Raw genomic sequence first — 9431 nt, forward strand, 5'->3', positions numbered from 1 at the left:
CCCAGAAGACGCTGCACTCTCCTCTGCTGGGCTTTGTTCCCATTTTGAAACAAACACCGCAGGCTGTGCCGACATGTCAACCGCTTGTGCTTGTCTGCGAGGCTCGTGTGGTCAGATGCAACGGTGACAGCTCAGGCTCCATGTGTTTTGGGACACTTCTTACTGCTTTGCAGCCAATTTCAGGTTTCCTTGCTCTTTTTTAAACTGGATTTCAAAATTCAGTTCAAAGAACACAGAGCATTCTCCCTACTCTAGGCCAAAATAACTTGGAAACGCTGAGTACACTCCCGATAAAGCCAGCTGTGCCCAAAGGGAGGAGACAGCGTATTGGGAGGGGGAAGGCAGACACTGGCATGTTCTAAAGTGGGCTGTAGCTGTGGTGTCAGTGGGTATGTCAAAATCCTGGTTAAAACTTTTAGAGGCACACAGAACAGTAATACCAGTTAGGAGTCAGTCACCTGTAGCCTGTATCTTATAATGGAAGAAACTACAGGGCCATAACTCCAGCCAGATGATCGACACCCTTTGTTCCACTCTTTCAGGGCTGTGATGCAGCTCCTTTGGATCAGCTGTGCAGATGAGCTGCTCTAACTCTTAACCTGTAGTGGCAGCTCTATCGCCCAGGCAGCCCACAATCAGAGGAGTGGAAGAAAACAAGAAGACAGGATCTTCTGCTGCACATCTTGATCTCTTTTCTTGGATGAATGATTTAACATTCACTTGGGGAAACTCAAGCTTCTTTTTCAGATACATAGTTCTCAAACTTGCTGTTTGCAAACTTGCAAGCTTTCAGTGTTGCTTTCTGTCCTGCTCATTTCATCCAGTGCTGGTACTCTCCCAGCTTGACATTACAGCAGCTTTTACTCTACCTATCCATCACTGAAAACCCATTGTAGGAAGCAGGGCTTTAGCAACTTCTTTTTTTTCACATGCATCTTGAAACACATCTTCTCTTTACGCAGCAACACAGATACCGCACATTCAATTTAGTTTGCTGATCCTTCCTGTAATTTCTTCTTGGTTTTCTTTGTCAGGACATTCCCTCCTCTTGTGCTACTGTGGTTTCTTGGCAGTGCCTTATTTGGCTTTGGTTTAATCATAGCAATTCCATCATTTACCAGCAGTCCTGGCTGACTGGGGAGGTCCCAACAGTATGGAAACTGGCCAATGTGACGCCCATCTATAAGAAGGGTCGGAAGGATGATCCAGGAAATTACAGGCCTGTCAGCTTGACTCCGGTGCCCGGGAAGCTGATGGAGCAGCTCATCCTGAGTACCATCACACAACACATGCGGGACAACCAGATGGTCAGGCCCAGTCAGCATGGGTTTATGAAAGGCAGGTCCTGCTTGACAAACCTGATCTCCTTCTATGACAGGGTGACCTGCTTATTGGATGAGGGAAAGGCTGTGGATGTTGTCTACCTTGACTTCAGTAAGGTCTTTGACACCATTCCCACAGCATTCTCCTGGCAAAACTGGCTGCTTGTGGCTTGGATGGGCACACGCTTCGCTGGGTAAAAACTGTCTGGATGGCCGGGCCCAAAGAGTTGTGGTGAACGGAGTTAAATCCAGTTGGCGGCCGGTCACGAGTGGTGTCCCCCAGGGCTCGGTTTTGGGGCCACTCCCGTTTAACATCTTTATTGATGATCTAGACGAGGGGATCGAGTGCACCCTCAGTAAGTTTGCAGATGACACCAAGTTGGGTGGGAGTGTTGATCTGCTCGAGGGTAGGAAGGCTCTGCAGAGAGACCTGGGCAGGCTGGAGCGATGGGCTAAGGCCAACTGTAGGAGGCCAACAGCACTACAGGATTGGGGAGGAGTGGCTGGAGAGCTGCCAGTCAGAGAGGGACCTGGGGGTGTTGACTGACAGCCAGCTGAACAGGAGCCAGCAGTGTGCCCAGGTGGCCAAGAAGGCCAATGGTAATCTGACTTGTATCAGCACTAGCGTGGCCAGCAGGGACAGGGAAGGGATCTTGCCCCTGTACTTGGCACTGGTGAGGCTGCCCCTCGATTACTGTGTTCAGTTTTGGGCCTCTCACTACAAAAAGGCCATTGAATGACTCGAGCGTGTCCAGAGAAGGGCAACGAAGCTGGTGCAGGGTCTGGAGCACAGGTCTGATGGGGAGCAGCTGAGAGAACTGGGGGGGTTTAGTCTGGAGAAGAGGAGGCTGAGGGGAGACCTCATCGCCCTCTACAACTCCCTGAAAGGAGGGTGCAGAGATGGAGGGATGAGTCTCTTGAACCAAGGAACAAGCGACAGGACAAGAGGGAATGGCCTCAAGCTGTGCCAGGGCAGGGTTAGACTGGCTCTTAGGAAGTATTTCTTTGCAGAAGGGGTTGTTGGGCGTTGGAATGGGCTGCCCAGGGCAGTGGTGGAGTCCCCATCCCTGGAGGTGTTTAAGAGGTGGGTTGACATAGCACTTAGGAATATGGTGTAGTTGGGATGTTTCAGTGCTAGGTTAACAGTTGGACTAGATGATCTTCAAGGTCCTTTCCAACCTAGATGATTCTGTGAAATTCTGTGAAATACTATTGCAAAGCTTAAATGAGATTCTCCATCCTTGTAAATCAAATCTCAAAAAATACAAAGTGTGAAGCTGACAAAAACAGTAGTGAGTGACCTTTCTTCAGAGATCTGTAGAGATCACAATGAGAATAATAGTGACATAGTGAAATGAGCACACCTGCAGCAGGTTATTCCTCTAAGGAATTCTCCTTCTCGGAGCACACTTGTCTTTGTCTTTCGTACAGTCCCAAAGCCCTATTCCTGTTTACACAGTCCCACAGATTCCTTAGTTGCAGTTCACCTAGCTAAACACTGTCAGCCCTGAGCTCAGCACGGACTCATCCTGAACCCCCCAAACTCCTGACATGTGTATGATGTCTGCGCCCCATGGGCAGAGGCACTCACACAGCTAAAGCTGCTAAGTGGTGGCTGCTGGGAGCTGCCCTCCCAGAGCAACGGGATCGGTGGGGAATAAAGCCGCTTACCAATCTAGAGCTGCTGCATGTCAGTTCCCATTGCAGTGATACTCAGGTCCAAGGAGAATGCAGCACAGGGTGTCCTTATGAGCATCATGACATGGAATGAACTGCTGTTTACGTGCACTATCAGACCTCATAAATCGGACAGAGTAATAAATGAGGCAGCAAAACCAAGTCAAATGCCTTTGCAAAGGCTGGGAACAAACTCCCTGTTGGTGTCAGTGAAGGCACAGCCTACCAGCCAGGCTCTTCCCCACAGGGAATCACAACAAACAGATATACCAGAGGAAAATCTCCTGCATGTTTAAGAGATGACCACTGACAGCAAGGCAGATGTCTACTTGTCATTTTATGCTCCCTCTCCTCCTGTAGTGACTCGGGAACTGACAGCAGGAGATGCTAACAGTGTTAGGGACCAACAAGTGTACAGAGCAGACGGGAGGCTGATGAACTTCAGCAGGGAACCCTGTATACAGCACATCTGCTCGTGGAAATGCCCATGATGCATAAGATGGACTCACAGCCTTGCAACCATCCACAGCATCATCTTTCAGGAGGTACAAGTGACAGGAATACACTGGAAATTCACTGTTGCCTGGGAACAAGTGCTGAATGTTGAAGTACCACAGTGGGAGCTGTTTCCTTCGGAGATCAAGACGACTGGAGGACAGAGGCAAGGGTATCGTGGCTAAGTTAGCATGTAATGCACACAAATACAGAAAGACGTAACAAGCAGGAAGTAGTTTGATATCTTTAATTGTTAACACACCCGCCTGCTGAAACACCCTAACTGAACAAGTCATGGTTAAGTACAGTTCTACCATAAAAGATAAGAAATCTTGATAGATCTGTTCTCCCTTGAGGGAACACCTTCTTTTACAACATTAGTGTTATGCTACTGACATGTTAACTCTCTTGCTGCCATGTACATGGTGAATACATGATAGGCCTTATCAGGATCAATGGAAACCAGTAATGAATGGCATCCCTCAAGGATCCATACTGGGGCCAATACTATTTAATATATTCATCAGTAACACAGACAGTCAGGGATCGAGTGCACCCTCATCAAGTTTGCGGATGACACCAAGCTGAGTGGTGCAGCTGATACACTTGAGGGAAGGGACCATCCAGAGGGACTTTGGCAAGCTTCATGGGTGGGTCCATATGAACCTCATCAAGTTCAACAAGGCCAAGTGTAAGGTCCTGCACCTGGGTCGGGACAATCACCAGCATCAATACAGGCTGGGGGATGAATGGGCTGAGAGCAGCCCTGCAGAGAAGGACTTGGGGATACTGGTGGATGAAAAATTGGGCATGAGATGGCACTGTGCGCTTGCAGCTCAGAAAGCCAACTGTACCCTGGGCTGCACAAGGTGTTGTCAACAGGTCTAGGGAAGTGATTCTGCTCGTCCACTCTGCTCTCGTAAGACCCAACCTGGAGTAGTGCATCCATCTCCTGGGTCCACAGTACAAGAAATGGACCTATTAGAGCAGGTCCAGAGGAGGCCACAAAATGGTCACAGGGCTGGAACACCTCTCCTGTGAAGAAAGGCTGAGAGAGTTGGTGTTGTTCAGCCTGGGGAAGAGAAGGTCCCAGGGATACCTTATTGTGGCCTTTCAGTCCATAAAGGGGGCTTACAAGAAAGATGGAGACAGACTTTTTACTAGGGTCTTTTAAACTAAAAGAGGGTAGATTCAGATATGGAATAATTTTTTTAAGATAAGGGTGGTGAGACACTGGAGCAGGTTGCCCTAGAAGTTTTCAAGGCCAGGTTGGATGGGTCTTTGAGCAACCTGATTTATTGAAAGATGTCCCTGCCCATGGCAGTGCGGTTGGACTAGATGATCTTTAAAGGTTCCTTCCAGCCCAAACCATTCTGTGATTCTATGATGTGTAAATTTCGCAATACAGTGAACTTTGCTCTGGTTTCAGGTCAGGTTATCTTAGTTTCATATTGCTCTTTTCACTTCTACAGTAGTTCCATTGTAGCAAGCTAGCAATACACTTAGAAATTCTGTATATCAGCAAGAAGAGTCTCTACAGTTCCAAGTATCAGCAAAATGGACATTTAACATTTTATGCTCTCCATGGGTGACTGAGGAGGAAATCTACCATATACTAAGGTGTAGGGCTGTGTAGACCCAAGTATGCTCTGGTAAAGCATTGTTACAGCTAAAGCTGGACGGCTTATGGTTGTGGTATTAAAGGATACAAGAATAATGCTTTTATAGCTGCTTATTATGCATAGAGTGGACAGCACCTGAGGAAGGAATAGAAGATTATGGAATGGCTTCATATGTACAATAGAAAGAAATAAAGATGCAAGAACATCCTTGTTGATTTAATTTCCTAGTTTCTGACACTATGACCTGAAGTTTCTTGTAATATAGCATTTTAGGGTGTAACATATAAGCATTCAGTCAATCTTTTGGCTTTTAATGGGAATAGAAAGTACTCAGTTTGGTCCTTTGGGCTTATTTCTCCTTTTAGTAGGAGAAGATACAAATGGCCAAATGATTTACGTACTATTAACCTGGCAAAACTCAGTTGAAGGGATTTATTTTTCTTCAGGGATATCAGAAACTGACTATATTTAAGTTCAGAAAGGTTTAATTTACTTGCAAAAACTGCTATAACTACTCTCACCGTGTCTAAGCAAGTGTTGAAAACATTTAGTGAAGGAGGGAGGGGCAGAGGGAGGGTGATAGGGATTTCTGTCACTTGCATTTATTCTATATAATTATCCACTGTATTTATACCTATTGGATAAAGACAGGAGACAGTCACATATATTCAAATTAAAAAAAGTCTGCAAATACCTGTTTGTTGGCTTGTTATGTATAGCTTCAGCTGTTTCTTGTAATCTTGGGCTCTGTTACATGTTTTGTTTCCTTCTCATGCCACTTGTAAACATAACCCTTCTGCCAAGACCAGCAAGGCCCAGGTAAAATTTTGAAGGAGTTACTGCGGGCACAAGACCTTACCCAGAAACCTGGAAAAAGTCAACAAAGCTTTCTGGTAGTCAAGTAGCTTATTTCCTGTGCTTACAGGCATGAAATGTTTGACTTAGTGAACCGTATTATTATCAAAGGAAGAAAAGAGAAGTGCAAAATGGTAGATAAATAAGGTAACACACAATACTTAATTCCCAAATACCTGGGACTGCCCCTGGAGAGGCAGCTGCTAGGCCCCCTGGTTGCACCTCCTCTCTTGCATTACCACATCATGCATCTGAGAATGGTTCTGTCTTCCTGTGGCTGCGGTGCCCAGCTGAAGTTGTGTTATCTGTGGTGAGGCTTGCTGCCTCTGTCAGCTCCCCATGGCTTCCCGCAGCCACTCTTTTCTCACCCACTGACACAGTGGTGGCCACTTTCCCAACACTTCCTGTTACCTCAGTCCCTTGCAGAAAACATTTTCATAGTTCTACAGTAACAAACTTTCCTCTTCAACACTGCTTTCTCTCCCCTAGCTTTATAACCAGCACTTGCACAATCTCTAGTTTTAGGTACTAACTTCTGTATATCAAAGCTTGTGAATTAAGATGGATCATGACTTCTCCCAATCCCATTTAGACATAATTATTCATTCCAGTCTTCTATCAAGCATTTTAGCTTATAAGAAATTTGCTCCCAGACATCACTGGGCTCCCTTTTCAACACAAATGCCTTTCCAACTCATGTAAAAACCCCATGTCCATTGTTCCTCTTAATTTCTTTCCTGTTTAAGCTACCAAATGCCAGTCTAGTGCATCTCCTCTTCCTTTGGGAATTCTTGTTTTCACATTTATTGATGATCTAGACAAGGGGATCGAGTGCACCCTCAGTAAGTTTGCAGATGACACCAAGTTGGGTGGGAGTGTTGATCTGCTCGAGGGTAGGGAGGCTCTGCAGAGAGACCTGGGCAGGCTGGAGCGATGGGCTAAGGCCAACTGGAGGAGTTTCAATAAGGCCAAATGCCGGGTGCTGCACTTGGGCCACAACAACCCCCAGCAGCGCTACAGGCTTGGGGAGGAGTGGCTGGAGAGCTGCCAGTCAGAGAGGGACCTGGGGGTGTTGATTGACAGCCAGCTGAACATGAGCCAGCAGTGTGCCCAGGTGGCCAAGAAGGCCAATGGCATCCTGGCTTGTATCAGCAATAGCGTGGCCAGCAGGGACAGGGAAGGGATCTTACCCCTGTACTCGGCACTGGTGAGGCTGCACCTCGATGACTGTGTTCAGTTTTGGGCCCCTCACTACAAAAAGGCCATTGAATGACTTGAGTGTGTCCAGAGAAGGGCAACGGAGCTGGTGCAGGGTCTGGAGCACAGGTCTGATGGGGAGCGGCTGAAGGAACTGGGGGGCTTTAGTCTGGAGAAGAGGAGGCTGAGGGGAGACCTCATGGCCCTCTACAACTACCGATCAAACTAAACTAAAGGAGGTTGCAGAGAACTGGGGATGAGTCTCTTTAACCAAGTAATAAGCAATAGGACAAGAGGTAATGGCCTCAAGTTGCACCAGGGAAGGTTTAGACTGGATATTAGGAAGCATTTCTTTCCAGAAGGGGTTGTTAAGCATTGGAATGGGCTGCCCAGGGCAGTGGTGGAGTCCCCATCCCTGGAGGTGTTCAAGAGTAGGGTCAACATAGTGCTTAGGGATATGGTGTAGTTGGGAACTGTCAAGGTTAGGTTAATGGTTGGAGTGGATGATCTTCAAGGTCTTTTCCAACCTAGACGATTCTGTGATTCTGTGATTATTTTTGCTTTCTAAAGAGGATGCATATGTCTGAAGAACACCACAGCAAAAATATTGAGGCGTTTTAAAAAATATGAACATGTTTTTAAGGAATGGTTGACCAAGCTAAATCTATTTAGCCTGAAGGAGTTAATAAGAAAATTAATGTGAAAGTGTCAGGTCAAAAAATCTAGCAAAGGATTCTTGAAGGGTTTTTCAGTAATAGGAGGAGAAAGGAAAGGTGGAGATGAACTTTGACCCTTAAATGGAACCTTGTGGATTACATTTGATAAGATAACAAGTGAGAGCCTGTGGAACAACTCGGAGGGAAGACTGACAATGGGGAAATGGACTTTATAAAGGTGAAAACAGTAATCCCCAAGTTACTGTACTTGAAATGGTGGTGAAACTTTTTTATTAAAATTGAACAAAGGATCAAATTTGCCACAGAGTGACTACAGCTTTTTAATCTTTATTAGAATTACTGACAGATAGATTTAGGCTAGAAGGGACCTCTCTAGTCCAAGTCTTTGTTCACGGCAGAGCTACCTCCATACATGATCAGGTTACTCAGAGCCTTCTCCCGGTGATTTCTGAACAACTCTAAGGGTGGATATTCTCCAGCTTCTCTGGCCCCTCTGCCAGGGCTGAACAACCCTTGAGGTGAGATTTTTTTCCTTATTTTCAGTCTGAGTTTCCCTGTTGCCAGTTAAGACCATTGCCAGTTGTCCTTTTGCTGTGCACTTCTGAGAACAATTAGCCTTGTTTTCTCCAGGCAGAACAGAACCAGGTTCCCTCAGCCTCTCCCAGTACATGGCATGTCCCAGTGCCGTGCAGTGGCCTGTGTGGGGCTCTTGCCACTTTGTTCAGATTTCTTTTGTAATGGGGCATCTGAAATAGATGCAGTATTCCAGATGTGGCCTCACCAGTGGAGAGAAGATGGGAATACACTCTTCTCTTACTCTGCTGGCTACTCCTGTCCTCATGCTGTGCAGTATGCAGCTGGCCTTCTCCAATACACAATTGCATGATTAGAGCATGTTCAACTTCTTTTCCACCACCAGGTTGCAGTGAGAAAGACACAACTCAGAGACAACTAGAATTATTTAATTTCTCTGTGGTTGCATATACTAAATGCCATAAGCTTGGGATAGGGTAAAACCTTTACAGCAATAATGAGTGCAACAGCTGATCTTCAAACTGAGTCTAAAAAAGGAGTAAGTTGGGTGGAAAAGAGCTGAAGCAAGAGAATCCTCTGCTCAGAGACTACATAAAAGTTGGAGTTAGGTGGTCAGGATGCTTTTCTGTTTCCTCACAGTACACTCTGAAGAATTTAGATGTGTGACTCAACTCTGCTAGTGTGAGAGGGCAAGTGGTTGAAATCATTATGAAACCGAGGATGGCTGAGCAACCTCAATGTTGAGAGAAGTACATGAGATAACATCACTGAAATACTAGACCCCTCTTGCAATTTCACCTCCTAACAGAACCAATCTGCAATCTTCTTTATGTTTTCCTTTCGTTAGCAGCAGACTGTTCTCCTGACTGGTGACCCTACAGTGAAATTTCACTTAGAAGTTGCAATCATTGATGATAAGGAAAGGGAAACAAAGGAAAGAAACAGTGCACGCCTGTTAGATCTCAAATACTTTAAACAATTAATTGTTCTATGCAGTCAAATATCAATAAAGTTACTGTATGCAAATAAAAATGTGGTAACTTTTCAGGCGA

Source organism: Strix aluco, chromosome 2, assembly GCF_031877795.1.
Source record: "Strix aluco isolate bStrAlu1 chromosome 2, bStrAlu1.hap1, whole genome shotgun sequence".
In the NCBI taxonomy this organism is placed as follows: domain Eukaryota; kingdom Metazoa; phylum Chordata; class Aves; order Strigiformes; family Strigidae; genus Strix; species Strix aluco.